At 41.1% G+C, this 27448-nt stretch overlaps 1 protein-coding gene across 2 annotated transcripts in view; it reads left to right on the top strand.

The window, feature by feature from the left end:
* Positions 1-26803, top strand: part of Adrb2 (adrenoceptor beta 2) — a 56095-nt gene extending 29292 nt beyond the window's left edge. Inside the window, exons 3-4 of one of the 2 annotated variants that reach the window (XR_015438859.1) lie at positions 823-6759; positions 7281-26803. The gene's annotated coding sequence lies outside the window, so the exon portion shown is untranslated. Of the gene's footprint in view, positions 1-822 lie in introns of both variants that reach the window. The other variant, XR_015438858.1, reaches the window with a different exon arrangement.
* The last annotated feature ends 645 nt before the right edge of the window (positions 26804-27448 follow it).

Here is a 27448-nt window from a genome sequence, read left to right as displayed (position 1 = left end):
GAAAGGAAAAGGGGATAGCAACATCTCGATTCTGGCTGAGGCAGTGGCTGGCACTAGGAGGGGAAAGTCAGCTGCTGTTAGGAGCAAAGCTGCCGGCTATGCTGGAGTCAGGGCAGTTGCACAGGTCGGTTGGCTCCACCGGTCATTTAATCCTTAGACCAAAACATGCCAGGTTCAAAAATAGGATGTGGGAGCAGAAAGTGAAAGGAGGGTGTTCCCCAGTACTCCAAGGAACACAGAGCCAAGGAGCATCCTTCCCCTATTTTTGTCATTACAATGCCACAAGTAGTACAGTTTCACCACTTGCAAAACCATTACCGAGAACCACCTTCTCAGTGTCCTCCAGGCAAAGCAAGACTTACCCTCATTTTATAGGAAAGAAAATGAGGCCACAGAGTCATGCCTAGGTGACAGCCACCATTCAAGATCTGATTTCATTTGACTGTTTATGCTTCCTTTCATAGTTCTCATGAGAAAGGTCAAGGAAGAGATCTTCAGTTCCAGGTTGCAGATTAGACCAGGAATTCTCACACTGTAGTGGGTATTAGAGTCATTTAGGCAACTTGCTGAAGTCACAAGAGGTCCTATATATGACTGGAAGGGTCTTCTTCAATTCTTACCAGTGTGTCAGGTTATAATATCCCCACTAGTCTAATCTAGGTCAACAAAGACATCGCAGCAATGTCAGGTTACCACATTTCTAAATTCTTATTGTCTCAGCTAGTGAGGAAAATGAGGCAGCTCAGGTGATGCCTTACCAAGCTGGCTGGCTGTGAGAGCTGAGTCCCTGACTTCTGGTTTTTTCCTACTTCTGTGATGTAGACACCTGCGCACTGGCCAGTTTCAAACAGAAAAGAGGCATCAGTGAACATGGAGTATGGAAGAGGTACGTACAATTGGCTCTTTTGAGATAGTACATGCCAGTGCTAGTACACTTCTCTTATGCCCTTTCCTCTAAAATACTCACAGCTGGATCATAGGACAGGCTCATGAAGGAAATGGGTGCATGTTCTATGACATCATTTTCAGAGGGCAAACATACTGATTACTACCAGTCTACCATGGTCTTTGAAGGGCAATAGACATGACTGAATCCCAACTTTGTGACTGTGTGATCTTGGAAAAGTTCCAAATCTCTCTGAGCCTCATACTCCTCCTGTCTAAATCAGAAATAATAATACATCCCTTAAAGGGAATCCATAAGGCTAACAGCTGTGATAAGTATAAAATATGGAAGACAGTCCTTGGCAACTAGTTCCACTGAAGAAATGTTTGTGCTGTTTTCTTCCTCACGCACATCCCACACATTTTTAAACCTAGAAAGGTCTTCATAAGTCTTCCATGAGATGCCTTGCTGCAGAGTCAGAGACTCAAGGAGGGCAGTTGCTTTGCCTAACAAACCACAGGCTGTTGGCATGAAAGCCACCTTATTTCAAGAAAATTTGTAACCAGGCCATGGCATCCTTTCCACAGACCAACACAGAAGCCAAGCTGTGGGAACTCTGAGTGTTTGCACTGGAGTGATGTTGTCAGTCATTATCTGTGTGTGGTTTTGACAGAGAAGGCAGAGGCATTTTGCTGCAGCAGCCTGGACTTTGGCATTGGGCTGGCCCTGCAGAAGGTCGCTTTCACCTTTCTGGCACAGATGACGGAAACATTTAAAGCTATGGATTGTGTCTCTGCATCCTCTTCCCTTCACACCAGCTAATGTGTTTTTCATTTCTCTTGGCTGGTTCAATTTCCCACATGTTCTCCTAGCTCTTCCTCTCTCCTCCCCAGGGCTTCCCACAACAAACCTGCGTGTTTTGGCATCCTCACAGGAGGGGCTGCTGAAATACATACCGGATGTGCCTCTGGCTGTGTTTATCAGCCCAGCCTAGCTCCCATAGCAGAAGATGGCTGCAGCAGAAAGGCTGGGCTGTTCAGGTGACCCAGACCTGCATGCAGTCCATCCTCACAAGCAACCTGCCCATCTTGCCTGAGAGGTCAGAACATCCACATCTGCCATCATTCCACTACAAACCTTGCTGATCAACTCAGCAAAGACCTTCACCTCTACACCTCACTTTCCTCACCTTTAAAAATATCAGTAAGCTTGACAGTGCACACCTGGAATCCCAGTTATGTGGGAGGCTGAGGCAGGAGGATTGCTAGTTCAAGTCCAACCTGGGCAACTTAGTGAGATCCTGTCTCAAAATACAATTTTAAAAGAACAAGGGGTATGGCTCCATGGTAGAGTGCTTGCTTAGCATGCATGAAATGTTGTGTTTGACCCTCAGTCATGTATCCTCACAAAAAAAACAAAAACCTGAAAGTATCAACAGTAGCAGTTTCTTTATTTTATATAAAACACTTCACACTTTACCATAGTGCCTTTATCTGTGTCTTCCTGTTTAATCCAATTGCACCCTGAGAAGTACAAGATATACCTCAACAGGTACACTGCAAAGCTGGAAATACAATGCAAGTCTGCTCATGGCCAAAGTGGGCAGCACTTTTCATCCTGCTGCTGCCTCATTTAAACAAGGGGGCTAGAATGTCAGCACAAGTATGTAGTTCTATATCATTGCTGTATTACCGGGGCTTCATTTCCTTTAACTCCTTTTCCCCTGGCCCAGTCTGATTCTTTTGCTATAGATGTAGCTTTACTCTTTGGAAGCAATGGAGGTCGCAGAGCATTTGCAGCTTGTGAGCTGTATGGAACAAATAGGGTGTTATGAACAATAGATTGGACTCTTTAAACTCCTGTTTTCCATTTCTTCTGTGCAAAGGCATGGCAAATTTTCCTGATCTTTTCTGATTTTTCCCCCTTTATCTGTCCACTTGCAAACTGCTATCAAGTGCTTCTTTTGAGCATAGAATGTATTCAGTGTTATTTTTTTTCTTTCTTTCTGTTTCTTTACTGGTAAAAGAGTCAGGCAGAATATAAAGTACTCCATATGATCAATCAACTCCACATCTAGGTGAATGTAGATCATGGAAAGAACTTGCCGGTGCCATTTATCTGTTGTTTAGCAAGGTCAGGAGGAGGCCTGAGACCCAGACAGCATTTCAGGAGAGGTAATTGCCCAACATATCTTGGAGTACCTGCACTCTGCACTTCACTTTTCCCACCAACAAAGGCTTTCTCAGTCTCTCCAGTTGGAGTTAACTTCTTTCTAAACACAAACCACATCTGTTCTTCTATTTGTAATTAATTCTTCTATTCTTTGTATTCTATTCTTTGTAATTAATTCTTCTATTGTAAGGACCATTTCTGAATCATTTTTAATTCACTATTTCAGTTCCCATCAAATAATAATAATAATAATAATAATAATAATAGCAGTTTTCATTTAGTGAATGCTTACTCCGAATGAGATTATTTAAGCACTATCTTATATAACCTTACATCAGCCCATTGAGGCAAGTAGTAATACAATTTTCATTTAAGTAACTTTCCAAGAGTTAAATAAGTAAGAGAAGGAGCTGGAATTTCCAACACAGTTTTGTCAGATTCTCTAATTCCCAAGCTGGTAGCCTCAAGTTCTGTGACATTCTGCCTAGTGCAGTGGCTGAGAGAATATGGATTCTGTGAGGGAATTCCAATCTGAGCTTCCTGAGATTCAGTACTATTTGAAAGAAAGAACACTCTCTAGGTCCATTCATCTCACTCTCATTTCACTGACGAAGGTATTAAAGTCAAAGAGGGGGAAGTGCGTCAACCAGGACAGTTGGTGCCACAGTACAGCACCAAGCTTCACGCCATTTTCTTGCTGCCTGTTGACCTCTCATTTTCCTGCCATTTCTGTGGGGCAGGAATTGCTCAGTATTGGAGAGGTTAGGCAGGAATAGGGTGTGGACCCAAATATATGTCATGCTTCGTGATCACACTGTATAGGACACCAGGGACCCCCAGATTTCCTGAAGCTCTACTTTCCTGAAAAGTTGTGCGTAGATCAAATGCTGGTTTCCCCTTTCCAGTAAGTCAGCCTCCGGTGGATGAGTCAGCTTGGCTCCTGGCTAGAAGTTTGTGCCATGGCATTGTCTTTGTGCCACTTGTCAGTGGATTGCATGTGTATGGACCATCGGATTTACAATGACAAGATGATAGAGACACCACTGGTTACTGTTTAACCTGCTATTGATGATTTCCACTAGATAATTCTTTGTTCTGGGCTTGTTTTGTGCAATGTAAGGCACTGTAGCAGCCTTCCTGGCTTCCACTCACTAGGTGCCAGTAGCACGTCCCTTCCCCTAGTTGTGACAACTGAAAATGTTCCTAGACAATGCAGGATGCCCCTTGGGGCCAAAAGCTCCTCTGGTTGATTTGGCCTTTGGCCTCATGTCACCTTGAGGGTGAGGTGGGGTGCTGATTTGTAAAGAGAATAAATATAGAATCTGTATCCTAAAGATGCTCTGATCTGAGAATTCAAAATATTTTTTGTAAATTTCATGTGTTGTATGCTTGCAATCAATGTGCCCAACATTTCTCACAAGGTCTGTGGGGGACGGGCAGCTATCCCTGTTTCCATCATATTAGTCAGGGATCTCCAAAAAAAGAAGCCACACAGATATAGATATAAATATAGATATAGATGATATAGAGATGTAGATACATAGATATAAATGTAGATGCAAATGTAGATTAGAACATATCTACAGTGGTACCATGATTTATGAATGCTTTTGTTTGCTAACAATTTAGTTTGCAAACAGAAGTATTTGGCAAAAATTTCTTTTTGTTTGCAAACTCTGCATCAGGTGACAAGGGTGACAAACACTACCATGGCCACCTTTCCCACAAAAACACAAATGTGGCCATCTTTTCCAAAACTGTAGAATAAATTAAGTTTGTGAACTGAGGTATCACGGTATATCTAAATATATTGGATCCACCCACACAATCCACAAAGGTGGAAAAGCACTACCACAGCTGCCTGAGGATGATGAGCTAGGGAAGTCAGTAGTATGGCTCATTCTAAGATGCTAGAAGCCTCTGAACCAGGAAGCCAAAAGCTTTAGAGTCCATGGAGGGCAACTGGCTCAAGTCTCAGAGTGCAAAGGTGAAGAAAATAGAGTCTGATGTCCAAGGATGGAGGCAAGAAACATGCCTACTCTGGAAAGAAGAGCCACCTTCTTCTTTTTATTTATTTTTTTTTTTTGGTACTGGGGATCGAACTCAGGACCTTGCGCTTGCGTGGCAGGCACTGGAACCACTGAGCTAAATCCCCAGCCCTCCACCTTCTTTAATTTTCCTGATCCATCCCAGCCTGCAGCCCATTGGATGGCACTGCCCACATGGAAGGCAGGTCCTCTCTCTTCAGTTTTCTCATTCACATACCAGTCTTCCCTGTTAACATGCTCATAGACATACTTCACCAATTCTCTAGGCATCCTTCAATCCAAGGGAGTTGACTTCCCAAATTACCTTTTGTACCAGTGTTCCAGATAGATGGCAGACAGGTATAGGAGTGTCCTATTATTCAGGAGACGGTCAGGCCTCCAGTGAGTATGGATGAGGGTCACTCACAGACAGGAGTCTCACCAACTTACAGCAGGCCTACATTTTCTCATCTGTAACAAAGTGCAACAGCTAATATTATGTGCTAATTTGAGCCATGGGTTGACCAGATAGCTGGTCAGACATTCTTCTGGATGTGTCTGTGAATATATCTTTTGAAGGGATTAACACTTGAGTTGGTAGACAAAATAAAGCAGATTGGCCTCCTAAATGTGAGGCTTGTACAAAGAGTTCCTCATTTATCAAGTTTCAGGAGAGAATGTCAAGACTGTTTTGCTTATAATCTCTACATGAGTGTTTCTCAACCTGAGTTTCATGCTAGGTGCGGGTTTGTATTCTCTCAGGTACATGAGGTAGAAATAAAGCCTGAGAATCACTACTCTGTGTGCCGCCTCTCACTTGTTGGTTATCCCAGAATCACTGAATATCAAGGTTAGAAGAGACCATGGGGATAAGGTAACCCAATGGGTCGTTGATCTGATGACCATATAGGTAAGTGAGCAGTAAAACTATAATTAATTCTCTGATGGAATGGTGCGGGTTCCTGGGAAATACTCCTGGGGTCAGGAGAGGGTTGGCTAGGGAGTGGATGAGTCAGGGTCACATGGGTAGAAAAAGTGGAAAGGCATTTAAAGCAGAAAGAGCCTTAGGGTGGTAGGAAGGGGCAACCTGACCCATACTGGCTAACTCTAAATCTGTAGAGTGAGTTCTTAGGATTGGTGGAAATGCACTACACAAAGAGACAGGGAAGGGGACTTGGAAGTCCTGCAGGGCTCGAGTTGAGAATGAGGAGGAGTGATTGTCATAAAATCCTAGAACCTGATCCAATGCCATCTCATTTAATAGTGTAGGGAACAAACTCAAACAAGTTATTTGTTCAAGGACATAACTCAGAGATTGCAGAAGTGGTGTGAGAACTCAGAACCTCTGCCTCTGTAACAGTGGTTTTCTCAGATGCCACTTACCTCTCCATGTTCCCCTGACTCTCCTTTTATCCCAAAAGGAGTCTCTTAGCTTTTGGAGTTTCAAAGTTCTTGGTCCTATATCACACTCCCCACCCTCCTGCCACCCGAAGAGTGATGAAAATGCTGTCCTATGTCCATTTGTTTCCTGAGCCCTGAAGCTGCCACACAAGAAAGGAGAATCCATGCTGGGGCTGGTGAACTGGAGCAACAGCCAGCAACAGGAAAATAACTCATGACCAATAGAGACAGAAATCACAAGATGGTAGTCTACAAGCCAGATCTAACCTATAGGTACGTTTTGTTTGACCACACAGTGTGTTCAAATGTTTTTGAAATGCATTGCTGCTATTTGGAAATTAGAAAATTTCATATTTAAAAAATCAACCTGCATCCCTGCATGATAATTCCTTGGAGCCTTTGCCTTCTGCCCACCTGCCCTTGTATTCCTGGCCCTAAGGTTCCAGGTAGCATTTGCAGCTCTGAGTACTGTAGACAGTATGGATGTTTGCCCTGCCCTGCTCTGCCCTGCCCTGTCCTGGTCTGCCTCATAACAGGCCTTCAAAGACCTACAAGCAGTGACCTTGGAATGGCCCTCAAGCCTTTCTTTTGCAGCCCAGCCAACACCAGGTCCTTTAGCTGTTAATCCCTCAGAATGGGCTCCTGTCATCCTTTTTCAGGACACAGTTCCCTATGCCCATGTCCCCCTAAAATGGGGTCAGAATCAACCAGGATGCTCCCCAGGTGGGCTGCTCCATATGGAGGATTTAAAGATAGCCTTTATACTTTTACAGCATTTCTTTTCCACTTGGCAGCCAGACAAGCAAGAACAATGTCAACCCAAATTGAAAGAAGCCTCATAACACACAAACTTGATTCTGGCTAAACATAATAAACTCCCAGAGGAGAACATCAAATCATTTCCTGAGTCTATACACAAGCAGATCTCCAAAAATGTGAGAGGAATGACAAGCATCTTGAAAAATTCATCTCTGTTTATAAGTGGCAAGAAGAGCCTAAGGAAAATACTTGTATAAGTCCTTGTAAAATGACAGCGATGTAACTGGCCAGGTGAAGTTACTGCTAGTTCTCCCTGTATCCAGAATGAAAACAGATGGACTCTTTTTTTAACCCTCTGTTGTTAAAAGTGCACATGTAGAAAGCAAGACTAATAGGGGCCTGGAATATAGCTCAGTGGCACCACACCTGCCTCGAAAGCGCAAGGTCATGAGTTCAGTCCCTGGTACCAAAAAAGAAAAAAAAAGAAGACTCATGGTATGATTGAAAATGCATTTATAACCAGGGACAGTCCCCATCTGCCTTGGGCTACTGGGAATTCTCAGGTCACTTACCACACTGGGCCTCAGTTTCTTTATTGTGCAATGTGATTTGTTAAATCAAATTTTAAATTCCACTACATAGGATGAAATGCAAACATCAGTCTTTCATGCACAGCCTGTTCTGCAGATTCCTTGAACTATTATTTGCTTAATGCTCCTTTTAAAAATAACTTCAATCTTGGTAATAATATTTTAGTTTAACCTCATCCCAAGAAGACACATTTACAAGTTCATATGTATGGTGTGTTAATTATAATTTTCATATATTTTTAAAAGAATTTTCAGGAACTGAAATTAAAAACAATACTTGTCCATGAACTCCTAAAAACCTTGCTTATATCTATCTCATTAGGAACACCAAACTTTGGGTGCACAGATGGACATTAGAAGTCCCTTGAATAACCTGAAATTGTATTCCAAGTTGTGTGTGTATGCTTTTGAGAGATAGTACACTTTCCTGTAATTCTCAGAGATCCACAATTCCCATAAAAAAGTTGAGAACCATTACTTCCAGTGAGATCTCTAAGGACTTATCAGTCAGATCTTTTTTGGAAAGACTGCATCTTTTAATTAGCCTACTTAGGCGCTTTTCAACAATTATTCCTTCTAAAATGTCTCCTGAATGGCTGTGTATATACTGTCCAGTTACTTAGTAGAGTGAGATTGAAGAGGGCTTCTCTTGGACAGAGCCTGGGGATCCAACAGGGCACAGCCTAATCTTGGATTCTTTTCTGTCAGACAGGTTAGTCTTGGTTGTACTGGAAGGGCAGTCTCCTAGGGTAAGGAGCAAGCTCTAAAATATTTGGCAAAAGCCCCCAGCACCTGATTCATACAGAGAACAGCTGAAGCAGATCCATTCCTTTCTCTTCTGAGGACACAGAAGTTCAGCTCCACAAAATTCCTGCAGGGAGAGCAGCAAGAATTACAAATATTCTATGTTTCTCCAGCACTATTTTGCCTGGCAGAACTCCCTGCTCTTTCTCCACTCTCATTTTAAAGTTTACTGAATTTCCATATGTCCAGCCTGAATTGTTAATAATGGATTTGACTGTCTGGCTATCAGAAAAGACACACTACATTCTCTGGCCCTAAAAGTTAATGCAAGCAGATATCAGATCACATAGCAGTGTTAATCTTGCACTGAAATTACTGGTCAAAGAGCTTCCCAAGAGGATGGGCAGAGTTATTCATCCTAAAGTCCCATTCAGAGAGGTGTTCAAAGTGTATCTGGTGAATTTGTAATGAAAGTAAAATGAATAAATAACAATGACACTTCAGGTTGGTTATGTGAGCCATTTACCAGGACAAAAAAGTAACCAAGGAAAGCTTCAGAGTACAAGTGCCATTGAATGAAGTCTTGGTGTCAGGTATAATTTTACAGCATGAGGCTATGCTATTCTGTGATTAAACATAGACTCCAAGTCTAGCATCTGTTTGAGTTTGAGTTCTGACACTCCTGTGTGCAAGGCTGATGTCTTTGGACATTTCCTAACTCCTCTAAGCCTGAGCATCTTCACCAACAAAATTCGGATAATGGTAAAACCTCCCTCAAGGACTGTGGTAATACCTCCCATGAGTATGAAATGAGCGAAACCACATAAAGCCATTTGCACAGAGCCTTTGTGGATGTTGCTCCTAGTTGACAGTGGCACCACCATCACTGAGGGAAGTGGGGAAGGCATTCCATGTGAAGGGACTTGAGGGAGTAGAGCATCAAGAAGGAACCAGTTTTCTTGTGATATCCAAAGAACGGTCAATTCACCTAAGCTACTTATTCTCAGCTAAAGTTTGCAATTGTGCTAGCAGACTTCAGAGTCTGCATTGTAAAAAATTCACCCATCATCATTCACCCTCAGCAAGTTTGGTCTTGATTGGCTGCTGCCTCAGTACTGTGACTCTGTGTCTCCCTCTTCCAACAGTGAGGGTGCTTGGCTCCGGGACAGATCCTCCAGTGTGCAGCTATAGGGAGCCCTGAATCTGCAGGCCTTGGAAGCAAATCTTTCTCCTGGCTGCATTTACCTTGGAAAGAGCTAGACAGAGAGCCCCACCAGCTGCAGTGTCAATCAACGGCAAAGAAGGAGACAGGAAGCAAGAGGAGCCACAAATTTTCCAAAGGCTGTTATTGAACTTTTGCCCCTAGGTGGAGCCCAGTAGGTCCAAACTTCTCTGGAGTAGGCATCCCCACCCACCAACAAACACACACAGTGCCATGGGTCCTGGTGGCCCTTGTTCGGTTCTCATGTGTTTATTGTCACAATCCATGAATCAGAATCTGTTGTTCTATATTTGCTTCACTGTGTTTGCCACTACCTGATATTATGCTTGGCAATAAGTGCTGTTTCTCTTGTACTAAGACAGCATTTGAGACATTCTGAGCATTTAATATTGCCAAAAATTGGGAAAAAAATGCATGAATGAGCATTCACAGTGCTTGGCACTGTTCCATGAATAGTTGTCAAATCGTGAGAGTTTGCCTCTCTGGCAGCAGAAGCAAGAATGAAGGTGTTGAGGGAGATGGAGGGTTTTGTTCAGGAAGGTTTCCTAGTGGTAATGTTTGAGCTAGACCTTAAAAGATTCAGTGAAATTACACAAGAAAGGCTGAGCAACAGGGCATTTCAAACGTAAAGGAGAAATATGAAGACATGGAAAAATTTAGAGCATTAAGAAACTGAGAATGTAGTTCTGATTGGCTGGAGGGCTGGAAATATAAAGAGTAATTCTAGGATGGTTTGCCTGGAGAAGCTTCCTAATGTTTTAGAGGGTCTCAGGGGCTGGGCCACAGAGCAGAGGCTGCCTCCACCCAGCAGTACATGTTCAATGAGGGACTCTAAGGAGGACAGCAATCTGATCTGACAAGTACTTAAGAAATAAGATAGCAATGATGCCAGGTGGGAGGAAGACAGAGCACAAAAATCAGGAATGTAGAAAGTACAGTATACACAGAACTCAGCGTATCATTGGGTACGAATTACAAACTATAAGCAGGGAACAGAAGAATGAGCGATGAGCTCCAAGAGCCCACATGGTTGATTAAAGAAGGGATAATGGCACTGCTGCAGACACAGAGAAGTCAGGGGGAGGAGCAGAAGGGCCTAGGGAAGGAGAACTGTTCAAAGTCTAATCTAGTCAGATTTCCCATTTGGTGAATTCTATGAACTAAGTGCCACTGATAGCTCAAAACAGACACTGAAATTCAAATGCAGATAAAGGCTGGAGAATTTGAGAGTTACAGTCATGGATATTATCCTCATGGAAGGAGTTCTCCTAGGTATTAGAGAGGATAGTTTCTAGAGTTGGTGTCTTAGTCTCTTTATCATCATTGAGACACAAAACCAAACACCCGCAATTTAAAGAAGAGGTTCATTTTGTCTCACAGTCACAGTACATGGTTGCCTGGCTCTAAGGCAGAAAACAAAACTGACATAATAGAGAGGCATAGCAGAGAAAAGGCTATGACCACATGGTAGCCAGGAAGCAGAGATTGAAGGGAAGCACAGAGATTGAAGAGGTCACTCCCTAAGTGATCAGTCTCTTTTGACCAGGCCCTACCTCCTAATAGCAAGTCAGATATTATGCCCTCATGGTCCAGTTCTCTTCCAAAAGTCCTGCCTCTGAGTGCATGGAGCCATTGGGAAACATTCTCAATTAAACCGTAACAATTGAGTAAATCTAGCTTTTAATCCAGACTCTGTTTCTTATGTGTGTAACCCGGGGCAACTCCCTTAACTCATACAAGCCTCTACTCTGCTATCTGTAAAATGGGAGTGATAATGTACTTATCTTATAGGGATTTAATGAGAATGAGGTAACACATATGAAGTCATGCTTTCTATTAGTAGTGGAAAACTCAACATACAACCACAAGTGTTTTGTTATTTTTATTTAAAAGAGGTTGTAAATACAAATGCCTACATTGACCAACTAACTGGAAAGAAAAATGAGCCAGCCAGTTCTCCACCTAAAAGCAAAAGTGGCTATTTACCTCCAGCAAATTACAGGCACAAAGGAATAGGAGAGCTACTTTGCCACACTTTGCAATTTCTCAAGAGAAACTGGAAATCTAAATTTTTAGCAATGAAATCACCACTTTCAACTGTTCTATCTAAATTTAAATCACAAAATAATATTGTGGCACCCAACTGAATACGGGCCAAACAAAATGTGTCTGAGGGCTGGTAGAGCCCAACCTGTGGAATCTGACTGAGGTCGGACCTCCAGTGACAAGGTGATCCTGGGCCCCTTTTGGAAGACAGCTGCCACTCTTTCTGAGATATTGGGCCTAGTTTCCCCACTGGTAAAACATCAAACTTTCAGGGGATGACCTGCTGCTTTCAGCCCTGTGGTGCTGAGATCACTCTGTGGTGTCTGAGGACTTGAATTCTGGTTTGGGTAGTGTTGGGAAGATGAGTTTAGAGGGCCAGAGTCGGATGAACTGGTTGGGGCAGCCAGGCCTGGATAATGGGCTGCAGTAGGGAGAAGCCTGTGGATTTTTACCTGCTATGGAAAAAGACAAGCCAGAGAGGTGGCAGGGGTAGTTGAAGAAATAGAGATGGAGAAGCCTGACTAGTTAAATCACTTCACTAAGAACTGCAACTGAAAGAACTGATGTGTGTGTTTGGGGTGGGGTAGAGGGGGACCAAGCCTGAGTGTGTACCTGCTTCATCTCAAGTCTGCTCCTATGCACAGACATTTTTAAAGTCCTATCCTCATAGAAGCTGGAGGTCTGTTCCAAGAATCCACCGGCCACCCCACCCCATTCATCCCCAGAACCCTTCTTCCAGAGCCAGAAAATACAGCCAGACCTCCAGGGTCTACAATCAATGGAGAGATGCAGAGATAAGACTGAGTGTCAATCAGAAGCACCAGTGGTGGCTCAAACTGTCCTGCCAAGGGATGGATGGGAAAACCTGGGCCTGTGTAACAAAGATAGGAAGACCAATGTGTGCTCACTGGAACAAAGATTCCTGCTGCTGTCCCAGTCCATTGAGGTACAGGTGCTGGGAAGGCAGGATCATCTTTCAGCAACAAGCTTGCTCTTGCTTAGCTGAAGGTGAAAATTTGACTTTGCTGGGAAATCTGACTTTGAAACCATGATTACTTTTCACTTCTACATAGAACATAGATGTGACCTGTGGCTCTGTGACCCATGACATTTTAGAAAAAAAGATGTTAGAAATAAGACTTTCTTTTTTTAGTAACATAACTCTTTCTTTAAAATGACGTCATGCGCTAACCCTATATATAAAATATCTTGTGTAAATGACCAATAAACATATTTTTTACTCAATGTGAATCTTTATTCTTAATGGCAAAGATTTCACTATTTTCAAAATTTCAGAAGTACCTAACAGGAAACATTGAGATTCTTTGGAGCTTACTATGAAAATCACCAATGCTGTTCTTCTCTAGGCTGTTGGAATTTTGAGTGGTAAGTTACAATTTTGTCTCTGACAAAGTGAGATAAAAACAACAGAATGGCATCACAGTATGTCACAGCATTTTACTGATTAAACTTGAGTAGGAGGTAACTTACATGAGGTGTAATCAAAATATATGGTGAATGCTTCTGTCAAGTGTCATCCAATAGAAAGGCATCTGTACTTGGGATATAGTAAAAACTCGATAGAAAAAAATGGTGAAGCCAAGTGTAAAGAAATTTCAGAGGAAATTGTGCCAGGTACAGCTGGAGAATGGGGATAGCTCTATGACAGACTGGGAAAAACCCAGCCCTGGAGGGCAGCCTGCACTATCACCCCACTGGACTGCACTTCTTGGTGACCTTTCTCTTCCCTGGCTGTAGGCTCTTCATCTGTACAAGAAGGACGTTGTACTCTACAATCAGATATAACATTCTTGAGGTTTATGGTATAGTCTCACATACAGAAGTGTATTTTAAGAATTCAGAGACATAAGGAAAGTAAGAAATCATCTAAACTGCAACACCAAACCCTATGGAGGTCTGAATATTGCTCAGTCACTGGAATGATTTTCACTCACTGTAGTGACTGGATTAGCTCCTCTGTCCATCAATGCTAGGCAGCTGCTGCTGCTACCTATGATTGCTGCCCTGTTCTATGCTGTAACCCTACCTTCCTGATCTCCAAGAGAAAAAGTTTGATTGTCTCAGGCAGCCACCAGACAGAGCACAGTACTGCTGTTGAACAGCTCACTCACATCTAGGGGATCCAGCTAGGGCAGAGCTTTGGGTCAGGCCATCGTTCAGTATTGCATCACCTGTAGCCAGGATGCCAAAGTGAGTTGATGCTAAGTGTGCCAGCCCATGTGTCAGGAACCTCCCAAGAAGGCCTGTATAATGGAGGTGAGGAAAGAACCAAAATTGTCAAAGATAGAGGCTCCATGAGTCTGAGGGACAGAAGCTGCAACAGGAAATTCTACTATGGTAGGTGATGGTGCCAGCAGAGAGTGAATCTATAAGCACTGGATTTTCAGCCCAGCTCCACCATTCTCTAGCTGTATGACCTTGGATAAGTTATTCACCCTTTCTGAAGTCGATTTTTTCAGTCTTTCAGTGAGAATGATTCTAACCGCAATGTCTTACACGGGGGGCCTGTGAGAGTTAAATGAAATACCAAGTGTAAAGCCTTTAGCACAGATTCTAGCATAGACCAAAAGATAATATTTAGTTTAAAAGAAAAAAAAAAAAGAAACCTACAGAGAGTTTCCCTTCTCAGAAAATGTCCTCAGAGAAGAACAGAACAACACTGTGAGAGGAAATCTAAGTTCTGGGGAAATAGGAGCTATTATTGTTATTCTCCAAGAATATAAAATAACTGTAGACTAAAGGTGGCACATGATGGTGAGCAGGAGGAGAAAGAACGCTGGACAAGAGGACAACTGGGTGTGGTCCCCACCCCCACTCCTGTCACTTGCTCTGTAACCACCTGAAGAAGGCGCTTTCTATGCATTGGCTTCCTTTCCCATCGCTTCCACAAGGGATGAGCTGCTGACCCCAGAGAGAAAGCCCAACTCCAAGGCTGTAGAATCTTGCGTGGATCAAGAATGGCAGAGGAAAAAAACAAACATTTAACCAACTAACCCAGGATTCAAGAAGGGCTTTGTTTGTTTGCTTGCTTTTGCTTTTTAAGGTAAATTAGCCCTGAAAGGGAGCTTTGGCTGAAATAACACTCAGACTTGCTGTGACAAGAATGTCCAATCAAGAGCCAAGAATGGTGTTTGGTGATGTAGAAGAGGCTGCCACGCCAGCCGGAAACAGGACTCAGCTGGCCTGGATAATCTGTGTTAAAAGGTAGACTCCACCCCATTTCAGGGATTACCATTCTGACAAGCAGAAGTGTCTTCCCCCATGCAGTTTCGGGGCAGTCATTCTCGCTTTTATCAGTGTCAGTTCAAATATGGCCTCCTGGGGTCTATGCTAAACCTGGACACCTCATGGTTGTATCTATTCCGGGTAATGGCCACTTTTTCATTCTGTGAGGACTAAAGCTGCCTTTGCTTTCTTGTTACCTCACTCCCCAGAGGGAATGTCAGCTTCCCTACAGCAGAGTCCATTTCCTTCACTCACTGCTGAGTCCCCAGCTTTGGAAACACAGACATGGATACAGAAGATTCTCAAGAAATACTTGTAGACAAAAAGGAGCAACAAGAGAAGAAGGAGAAGTGTTACTATATAATTCTTTCATCTAGTTAACAAAACCTGGAGTTAAAGAATTAATTCCTAAATTCAGACCTCAGCCTACTGATGAGGAAAGGAAATGAAGGGCAGACATTCCTCCCTATTCCTGCAAATGTCCGCCTTGTGGTGCTGCCCCCCACCCCCCAAGCCCTCACCCCTGTACAGGACCAGCAGAGACACTGCCCCCACAAGGGACCAGCTAGGCTGAGTGGGGACATTCATGTCTGCAGCAGCCTGGCTCACTGGTGAATGGTCTCCCCCTTATGCTGGAGGCTGCACACTGGCTTGGGATGGGGCTTTGAAGGCCTGGACATTCAGGAACTGTCCTAAAATTTCCTCTCTTCTGCATGCAGGAGGCCTGTAACTTTCAAGAACTGTTGATTGTCCAGGGACTATAAACAAAAGAACAAACGCAAAATCAGCTCATTGGAGGGGACAGAATCTCAGACTGAACTGAACCTAAATCTCACTTGGAATTTAAACACCTAGAGTACTACACAGGAGGCATGCGATTTTGAACCTCAGGGAGGGGTCCTGAGAAGCCAAGGGAATTCTCTCCTAGATCTCAGCCCTATTCACAAGAACTACCCAGAGGGGGCTCCTGCCTCTAGAGCTTGGGCTCTTGAGAAGCAATCTTGACTGCAGGCTGTGCCTCTGATCCCTCTGAGGTCAGAAGGGAGACAAGACAAGCCATCTTCTAGTCATCTAAATAAGATGTCTTTTCTGGGAGCACTGTGAATCCAGCATCAGGGGCCTGAGGCCAGCAGGGCATTTGGCGTTTTTACTCTAGGGGCTGCTTAACATGGTCTATTCCTTCTTCTCTGCAGGACTGTTTCTCCTTCCATAGAGAAAGAGGTCCAGGTTCCATTTGAGCTGCTTTTCCCCATCAGCAGCCTCCAAAGCCTTGTACTTTTCTAGCCTATTCTCTGCACAGCCCCATTCCTCATCCCAAGCCTCCTTTTCTGTTGGTGTATAAACTATTTCCAGCTGAATGTGAACTTGCAGCCCCTGCATGTGGAGCATCTTAAACCCTTGGTCACAGACACTCTCACTGTGCCTGGACTAGAATCTGTTTCCCCAGTGGGCCTTCTCTCTCTCTCTCTCTCTCTCCCTCTCTCCCTCCCCCTGCCCTCTCTGGACCACTACCTATTTGCTATATGGCCCTCCATGGCCTGTGACAGCAGGATACCAAGAGGGAAAGCTGCCACAAAGAACCCTGCGTCCTTGGCCCTGATGAAAAGGTGGAGCTCTCCCAATTTATGACTCTGGAGCTACAAAGGGATGTTTGTCTGCTAAGTAGCATTGGTTCCTTTACTTACAAAATGGAAATAAGAACTCTGACCAGCCATCTTAGAGGACTTTTGGGAGAACCAGATAGGAAAACAGATTTGAGGGAGAGCTTTGACTGGCTGCTTAGACCTTTGGGTCCAAGATTCACAACCACTGCTTGGGCCTCCTGCCCCGGCAAGGTGTTTCTTCACTTTGCCATCCTGATGACCTCTCCACCTAAAACAGAGAAGTTTGGAGCATGGGCTCTGGAGGCAGATTCATTGATTCTAATACTTTCCAACTGTGTGGGCTTAGACACATTAATTCTCCTCTCCAATTCTCAGTTTCCTCGTTTGAAAGTGGGGATGAACAGAACCCACCTCGAGGGTTGTGGAGATAATGCACAAGAAACTCCTGGAACAGCATCTAAGACTTGTCAGGTCCTGATGCCACTGTTGTTATGAAGATGCAGAGCCTGCTGTCAGGTCCCTAGGTGTGAGCCACAGACCTTTGCCCAGCCTCAAGACCCTTTCAAGGGCCTTATAAACCCAAAACTATTAGCAAAATAGTGGCACTTTGCCTTCTCCTCTGTGTCAACATCTGTGCTGATGGTGTGAGAGCAATGGCAGAGGAACCACCAGCACCTCAACGCACGTCAAGACATTGAGGTGTCAACTGCTCCTCTTCACTATGTATCCCTGGGGGTGGCCAGTTCCATTCAACAGTGTCTTTTATTGAGCAATAAGTATTGCTACTTCTGTTGAATCTTGATCCTATTTTTATTTGAAAGGACATTTCACTGACAGACAACGACAGTTACTCAAATGTGGGCAGATGTTTCCTCAGAAATGAGCAAAGTGAGCCTGACACATCAAGAAAATCACTACCAAAGTTGGTCACCAATAATATAATTCAAGCCTTCAAAAGAATTTTGAAAAACATATCCACTACCATGAACTTGTCAGAATCTCAAGTCTTAAAGATATTTTAATGAAATTGATGATAATATTAATGAATATGATTTTTTATTATAGAATAAAGTGTGTCAGATCTGCATGACTCAGTGAACTAATATTTTCACAGTGACTAATTCATGATGGTACAAAATCAGCCAGGGGTAAATGGCTCATTCAAGGTGCAAATTAGACCATTGGATCATGTACAATGAACTATGAAAAGTTTATGGAAATGGTTCCAGGTTTCACAGCACAACTAGTTTTTCAGAAATTACACTTGTCAAGTTTTAGTCTAATATCAAAGAAGACTATCCACAACTATCTGGAAAAAGTCACTGAAATATTCACTTTTTATTCAGTTGTGCCTGACTGAGGGAAGACTTTGCATATGTCAAAAGAAAAAAAACCAAAACAGCACTGTTAAATCTGCATTTAACAGATTAAATGAAGAATCAAATATAAGAATCAAGTTGTCAGACCAGGGATTTAGCTCAGCAATTCCACCGCCTGCCTCACAAGCTCAAGGCCCCAAGTTTGATCCCCGGTACCAAAAAATAAAAAGAATCAAGTTGTCTTCTATTAAGCCAAATGTTAAAGAAATACATCAAAAATGTAGGAAATGCTATTTTGTCGGTATTATTTTTTATTTTGAGAAATTTCTCCTAAGAACATGCTAATTATATTAGCATATAATGGGTTTATTTCTGTTGTTTTGAAAATAGATTCAGCACTTAAAATTTTTGTTTTGATTTCTTGTGTGGTACTACTAAATATAATTGCCATTTATAAAACCTTTTTATAGTCCTAAATCTTTTTTTAAGAAGATAAAGAAGTGCAAGACTAAAACTTTAGAACCTCTGTTGTAAATGTTTGAGAGAGAGCAGAAAAGTAAGGAGAAACCCAGCCTGCCAAGCAGAGGAAGTGACAGAGCTGTTGTACATTCTGCTCATCAACCCACATCAAGAACACCCTGGCATGCACTGCCCAACTGGCAGCACCACATTCTATCAGGGGTACTAACAACTGAGCACCACCCCAAAATCGGTAACTGTGCCATGGAGGTGCATGAGAATTATGTCCCAGAAGAACAACAGAAATAAGGTAAATTTAACAGAAACTGACCCTGAGCTAAATAAAAATGAAACTTAATGAAAGCATAATAGTTTCTTCAAATCTATGACAGGTTATCAGATAAAAATTTTTACCAAAGAGATTTATAAAAATAGCCTCAAATAAATATTTGATACTATAAGATTTTTTTTTCTTTCTTCTCATTCCCTACTTTTCCTAGCCTAAAGCATTGATTTTTTTGTCCTTTCTTATTTCCTTCTTGTTTTCTTTCTAGCTTTCCTTTCCACCTCCCTTTTTCCCCCATTCTCCTCTTTTTTCCTGAATTTCATTATTTTTCTTTCTTCTGTACCCACAGCATATAACAAAATAGTTTTGTTATTTTTTTAGAGGTGTTTTTATCTTTCCTTCCTTAAAAAGGTGAGTGTAAGGAGAAAGAGGGGAAGAGGAAGAGAGAAGGGAAGGGAAAAGGAGAGGAGGACAGGAAAGAGAAGAAGAAGAAAGAAGAAGGAGGAGGAGAAGAGGAAGAGGAGGAGGAAGAAGAAGAAGAAATATCATCTATTTTCTTTCCTCCTCTGGAACCTGTTGCATTTAATAAGATGAAGATGAGATTCTGATGGCTTCTGGTATAGGAACCAGGCCATCTACTTCCTGCAGAAAGAACAGAAGGGTAAGGCTGAGCCCTGGGCTTTGGATATCATTTATCCAACATCATCAGAGACAAAGAAAACATCACAAAACAGTAAATGTGAATGTTTTACAAGCAATGAAAAATAAGGAGAATTCTAGAATATGTCAAAGAAGACTTTCACAATTAGATTCCTCTTCTATGAAACAACTATAAGAAAGTAATCTAAAACCAAAGATGGTGCATACAATTATACACCAGAATTCTTACCAAAACAATGACAAAATAACAAAGAATTGACATAAAAAAGACATCCAAAAATAAATGTCAAATCACTTAGGTAATAGACTACAAAGTCATCAAGAAAAAAATACAGAAATAATGGGATGGAGAAATATAAAATAACATTAGAATTTTAAAAAATAAGTAGAATAAAGATATGCTATGCACAGGAACCAAATAACCTCAATGAATGTAAACACTGTATGTCATAAACATAAGCTAAGATTAATAATATAAACAAGAATAAAATGGGGAAGGGGAATTAGAGGAGGAGGGAGAGGGAGGGAAGAGAACTTTAAAAAGAAATAAATTGTATTATGTACATGTACCAACTACCCAAGATGATTATAAACTGTGTGAACTGCAAACACGTACTAATAAAACAATAATCAAAATACCAAATCATTTTTAGTAATTTATTCAATATTTTCATTGAGCTACTATCTGCTGTATGACAGGTACTAGACATTCAGTGAAGGGCTAGTTTTTGCTCTTATACACTCTAAAATCAAGTTAAATGCTTTAAACAGGTAATTATATAAATATTAATTATATGTCATTTCATCCCTACTGCAAAAAAGAAGCATAAATTTATTCTAAAAACCATATGGAAATATAAAATATTAAAGGCAAATTTTGTTGAGTAATAGAAGTATATGTATTGGATATTTTATATACTTCAGATTTCCTACAATAAGAATGTATCACTTTAAATCATTTTAAATTTTTATGATAAGTAGTTGAGAAAGAGCCTAAGGCACATATTGTTTCCATTAATTTCTAACCATCAGTCTCTCTTCCTTTCTCCTTCCCATCTTTAAACAGCAATGACACCTTCTGTCTCTGTCACCTACCTAGAAAATCAGAAATAGGCTTTGTTCTTTCTTCATATAGGGCTGGATGGACAGACTGTGAGCTGTCAGGTACACAATAGAGCACAAGCCTGGCTCTGATCCCATGGTAAAGCTCGATGATGGAACTGGACAGGTAAACAGTGTGATGGGGACTGGGTACCAAGCTGAGCAGGTACTCCACATGCATTGTCTCATTTGTTCTTCACTATGAATTTGTGAAATAGACTCTGTAGTAGACCCATTTTACAGATGAGAAAATTGAGGCTCATTGAGTTTTAAATAATGGCTGCCACTTAGAGATCTGGAATTCAGACTCCCATGGCCTGATTGCAAAGGCCAAATTGTGAATAAATCAGCAGAAAGAGGATGGAGCTAAGAGAGAAACCACCTAGGCCCTGACAGGGAGAGGACCCAATTGATGCATATTATCAGGGAAACTTTCCTCAAAGAAGCAAACTTGACCTGAAACATAAACAAATAAGCTTTAGTTATTTGAGAAGAGGTTTCCAAACCAGGACCTGGGGATTCATTTTGGGTATCAGAAGATCAGTGAGACTCTCATGAAGAAGAGGAGGAGGAGGCTTCTGGGCCACCATACCACCACTCCCACCCCATAGGAGGTGAGCCGCAAGGGTGCCAGCAACAGGGCCCCCTACCACTGAAATGAGAAGACATGTAAACAAGCCTCAAAAACAGACTTCCAGATCACCTAAAGCAACCCCAAAGGGAAAGGAAATGGAACAATCTGATACTCAACCACCTTGACTCCCTGAACTGGCAACAAAAGAAGATCTGGAAAAAATGAGATCAGAAATAATTTCTCAGATAACAACAGAGATTGTGCCCATAGTGCAAGACATGATTAATATATCTAGAGAGGACAGAGATTAAAAAAAAAATAAAGGAGCTGAAGAACATGATGGAATCCCCACATAGGAAACAAATGCAATCCATAAAACAGATGCATACAGATTTCCAGGAGATTAAAACCTCCTTTGAAAGTTTTTGCAGCAGAATGAGCCAATGTGAGGACAGAATTTCAGACATAGAAGATAAGATTGTAATTAGTGAAGAGGAAAAGAAATTTTTTTTTTAAATAGTAAGGGACCATGAGAAATCAATCCAGCAGCTGCTAGACAATGCAGAGAAGAATAAAGTAAAACTGATCCAAGTCAATGAAGAAATAGGAGAGAGTGCAGATGACATAAAAAAAACTGTTCTCAGAAGTGATGGCAGGAAACTTCCCAAGCAGGGGGAAAAACTTGACATACACATAAGTGAGGCATATAGGATTTCAACTAGCCATGACCAAAAAAAATCTACACATAGGCATATAATAGTTAAGTTTCAAGAAACTCATCAGAAGAACAAAGTTCTACAAGCAGTTAGAGAAAAGAAACAAATCACATACAAAGGAAAGCCCATCAGAATCACAGCAGACTTCTCAATGCAAACCCTCAAGGCAAGAAGAACTTTGAATGACGTATTGCAAGCCCTAAAGGAAAACAGCCTCCAACCCAGATTGATGTACCTTGCAAAACTATCTTTCAAAATTGATGGAGATTCTGCCTGCCTCCCAAGCATAAGGTCCTGAGTTCGATCCCCAGAACCAAAAAAAGAGAGAAATTGATGGAGAAATAAGATATTTTCATGACAAAGAGCACCTGAGGAATTTCATGAATACCAAACCAGCACTCCAAAATATTTTAGACAATATCCTAGGAAAAGACAATGAGGATCACAACCCAAGGAAACCCAGCAGAATGAATTCATCAGGCATGACAAGATATTAAAGCAAAGGAGGAAAATCCAACAAAAAGAAAAAGTCATGACAAGGATAAGTCAATATGCATCAGTTGTACCATCAATGTTAATGGTCTCAATTCACCAATCAAAAGAAATAGACTGGCAGAATGGGTCAAGAAGCAAGATCTAACAATATGCTGCATTCAAGAAACACACTTAATTCAAAAAGAAACTCATAGACTGAAAGTTAAAGGGTGGAAAACAATACTCCATGTGACAGAAACCAGAAAAAAAGCAGCAGCATCTATCCTCTTAGCAGACCAAGTAGATTTCAAACCAACACTGATTAAGAGAGACAAAAAATGACACTACATCCTTGTAAAGGGAACAGTTCAAGAGAAAGAGATGACAATCATAAATATATATGCACCAAACACTAGTGAGCCCAAATATATAAAACAAATACTAACCAGACATGAAAAATCATGTAAGCACTAATACAATAGCAGTAGGGGACCTCAATATCCCACTGTCAAAAATACATAGATCATCTAGACAAAAATAAGCAACAAAATATTAGACCTCAATCAAACTCTTGAACAAATGAACTTAACAGATGTTTGCAGAGTGCTCCACCCCACAAAAGCAGAACACACATTCTTTTCAGCTGCACATGGGTTGTTCTCCAAAATAGACTACATACTCACTCATAGAACATTTTTAAGTAAGTGCAAAGGAATTGAAGTTATCCCCTGTATATTATCAGACCATAGTGTGATGAAATTGGAGATCCATAGCAAAAGAAACTGCAAAAACTTCATAACCATATGGAAATTGAATAACACACTTCTGAATAGCCAATGGGTCACAGAAGAAATTAAAGAAGAAATCAGACAGTTCCTTCAATTAAATGACAATGACAACACAACATATCGGAATCTATGGGACACAATGAAAGCAGTCTTATGAGGGAAATTCATAGCAGTAATACTCATATTAGGAAAACAGAGTGAGCCCAATTAAACAACCTGATGCTGAATCTCAAGCTTCTAGAAAAAAGAAGAGCAGGACAATCCCAAAGCTCATACAAGGGAGGAAATTTTAGAGATCAGAGCAAAAATCAATGCAATGGAGACTAAGAGAATGACACAAAAATAAATGAAAACCAAGAGTTGGTTCTAAAAAAGAAGAAACAAAATTGACAAACCCTTAGCAGACCTTATCAGAAAAAGGAAAGAAAAGGCCCAAATCCGTGTAATTAGGAATGAGAAGGATGAAATTACAATGGACCCAGCAGAAATCCAGAGGATCATCAATACCTACTTAGAGAACCTATTCGCCAATAAGATGGAAAACACAGAAGAAATGGACAGATTCCTAGATATGTATGAATTACTAAAGTTGAATGAAGAAGACCTAAAAATTCTAAATAGCCCAATATCAATCAATTGTGGGACCAAAATGACTCCATTTTGGAGCCGTCTCCTTTGTTCTCTCAAATTTGTGCTTAAACTAGGAATTCACCACTTGAAATTCCTGAGTTTATTATCCAACCACCTGTGTACCCGGGGAGAGAGCGTTCCAGGCACACTATCTGTAGGATAAGCAGTTAATGAGCTGACTGTCCACACAAGATAGATGCGGCCATTAGTGGGTCTGCTAATGATCAGTATGTAACAACTGGCCGTTAATCTTTGCCCCTTTTCTCCCTCACAAAAACCAATACGTAATCCCCTTCGACCCCCAAAGCCTAGCCAACCAAAACCCTACACTTCATATGTATTGAGTATTAACCAATCACCTGGCTGCTAATAACCAAAGCTTGTTGTATTCTCAATAAAAACCCTGCTAGTTAGGGACTCAGGGCTCTCAATCTCGATCCGCTGTGTCGGTGACAGTTGAGAGTCCCTGCTTAAGCTTGAATAAACGACCCTTGTGTGCTTACATCGGAAACGGCCTCCTGGTGGTCTCTGGGACTTCACAATCTGGGCACAACAAATGAAATTGAAAATGTAATTAAAAACTTAGCAACAAAGAAAAGCTCAGGTACTGATGGCTTCACTGCTGAATTCTACACGACATTTAGAGAGGAACTACTGCCACTACTGTTTAAACTCCTCAGTGAAATTGAAAGGGAAGCAATACTCCCAAATTCATTCCTGGAAGCAAGCATCACCTTGATCCCCAAAGCAGAGAAAGATCCAACCAAAAAAGAGAACTATAGGTCAATCTCACTAATAAACATAGATGCAAAAATCCTTAATAAGATACTGGCAAATAGAATGCAGATCATCAAGAATATCATACGCCCTAACCAAATGGGTTTCATCCCAGGGAATGCAGGGATGGTTCAACATATGCAAATCAATAAATGAATACACTATATCAATACAGCCAAGGACAGAAACAATATGATCATCTCCATGGATACAGAAAAAGCATTTGACAAAAACCAACACACATTTATGATAAAACCCTACAAAAATTGGAATACAGAGACTTTACCTCAATCTGATAAAAGCCATCTATGAAAAATCAACAGCTGATATCATACTAAATGGTCAAAACCTGAAATCCTTAACACTAAAATCAGAAACAAGACAAGGATGTCCACTATCACCACTCCTGTTCAATATAGTTTTGGAAACATTAGCCACAGCAATTGGACAAGAGAAAGAAATAAAAGGAATAAAGATAGGAAATAAAGAAGTCAAATTGTCATTATTTGCAGATGACATGATACTCTATATAGAAGACCCCAAGAACTCCACCAAAAGTCTTCTAGGCTTAATAACCAAATTCTGTAAAGTAGCTGGATACAAGATCAACACACAAAAATCAATAGCTTTCCTCTACACGAACAACAAACTCACTGAGAGAGAAATAGAGCAAATAATTACTTTCACAATAGCATCCAAAAAACTGAAATACCTAGGAATCAACCTAACAAAAGAAATCAAAGACCTCTTCTTTAAAAACTATAGCACTCTGAAAAGAGAGATTGAAGATGACATCAGAAAATGGAAAGATATCCCTTGCTCCTCGGTAGGAAGAATCAACATAGTGAAAATGGCCATACTTCTAAAATGGCTCTATAGATTCAGTGCAATCCCAATTGAAATTCCAGAAGCATACTTCATGGACCTTGAGAAAACAATCCAAAAATTCCTTTGGAACAAGAAGAGACACAGAATAGCAAAAGCAATTCTAAGCAGCAGAGACATGGCAAGGGGTATCACAGCCCCCAACTTGAAACTATACTACAAAGCTACTGTGATTTAAAAAAAAAAAACCTGCATGGTACTGGCAAAGAAAGAGACCTGAGGACCAGTGGAACAGATTAGAAGATGCAGAAACAACTCCAGTCACCTCATCTTCGACAAAGGAGCCAAACACTCTCAGTGGAAGAAAGCCTCTTTAATAAATGCTGCTGGAGAAATTGGGTTTCAACTTGCAAAAGATTAAAACTAGGCCTATATCTCTCACCATGCACTAAAGTAAAATCAAAATGGATTAAAGATCTAAATATTAAAACAGAAACATCAAACTGGCTGAACAGAGGTTAGGTAGAACTCTTGAAGACATTGGTATAGGAAAAGATTTCATTAACAAAACCTCAGTTGCCCATGAACTAGCACAAACAATCAACAAGTGGGATCTCTTCTTATGAAAAAGCTTCTACACAGCAAGAGAAATCACCAACAGCCTGAAGAGTGGGAAAAATTTTTCACCTGCTCTTCCTCAGACAAAGGTCTATTATCTAGAATCTATAAAGAACTTTAAAAAATCAGACCTCCCAAATTTAGAGACCCAATCCAAAAATGGGTATTTGAAATGAACAGACATTTCTCAGACAAAGAAGTAAAACCAGCAAATAAACATATGAAAAAATGTTCAACATCACTGGTCATTCGAGAGATGCAAATGAAAACAACACTGAGATTCCACCTCACCCCAGAAAGAATGCCTGCTCTCATGAAATCAACCAATAAATGCTGGCAGGACTGTGGGGAAAGAGGAACACTGCTCCACTGCTGTGGGAGTGTAGACTGGTGCAACCACCATGGAAATCTGTATGGAGATATTTCAAAGAACTAGGACTGGAAGCCCCATTTGACCCAGCTATTCTCCTGCTGGGTATCTTCCCCAAAGAATTAAAAGAATCATACCACAGTGATATATGTGCATCCATGTTCATAGCAGCACAGTTTGTAATACTTGTAAACCGTCCAATTGCCCATCAACTGGAGACTGGATCAAGAAAATGTGTTTTTTTTAATAAAATGGAATACTACTTAGCCATAAAAAATGATAAATTAGAGATATTTATAGCTAAATGGATCCACATTGAGGAGATAGTCTTAAGTGAAATAAATAGGACACACATGTTTAAATACCAAATAGTCTCTAGTGTGAGAAGCTGAAAGTGTAAATAAGGACTACAATGTATAATAAATATAAATAAAACATAGGTGGAAGGAAAGACAGGAATGGAATCAATATGAGAAAATGAAAAAAATGGAAACAAAGTCTTTGTAAATAGGGAGGAAAGGAGGGGTTGAAGGGAGGGCAGGGGAAGGGGGAAAAAATAAGAACCAAGAGACTGTCATGAAGATTGGAGGAAGGCAGAAGTGAGGCCACAGTAAGCAAGAAACTGATCACACTGAGCTTTAGAAGCTCACTTAGGACATTTCAGCTTCATCCTGAAAAACATTGGAAATCACTGAACTATTTTAACCAGGAAAGTTTTCCCTTTATAAAATAAAATTCTGACAGATTGTTGGAAAATAATTTGAAAGGATGAAGATTGAAGGCCAGGAGGCTAATTAGGAGGCTATAGCAGTTGTTCAGCAGAAAGATATGGAAGCCAAAACCCAGCGAAAAGCAAAAGGAGAGAGAAAAGATGTCTGGTCTCAGAGTTATTTTGGAAGTGAAGCTTAAAGATATAGAAATTGGTTGGTTGGTTGGTTGGTTGGTTGATTTAAAATGAGGAGTTGAGAGAAAGGCTTCATCATGAAGGATGATTCTGACAGCTTTGCACTGTTCACTGATGGCCTTCACACTCATCTCACTATGGGGAGCCTGAGGTAGGCAAGGAGGAGTTATGACCCCTGGATCTTTGCACATCCTGTTCCCTCTTCTTGGAACATTCTTTCTTCTGTCCATTTGTTTAATGTTACTGCTTA

This window comes from Heterocephalus glaber, unplaced genomic scaffold, assembly GCF_053883595.1.
Source record: "Heterocephalus glaber isolate CG9 unplaced genomic scaffold, H.glaber_assembly_v1.0 deba00001463, whole genome shotgun sequence".
Classification (NCBI taxonomy): Eukaryota; Metazoa; Chordata; class Mammalia; order Rodentia; family Bathyergidae; genus Heterocephalus; species Heterocephalus glaber.
The sequence above is the reverse complement of the archived record's forward strand: the minus strand, read 5'-3'. Positions and strand labels throughout refer to the sequence as shown.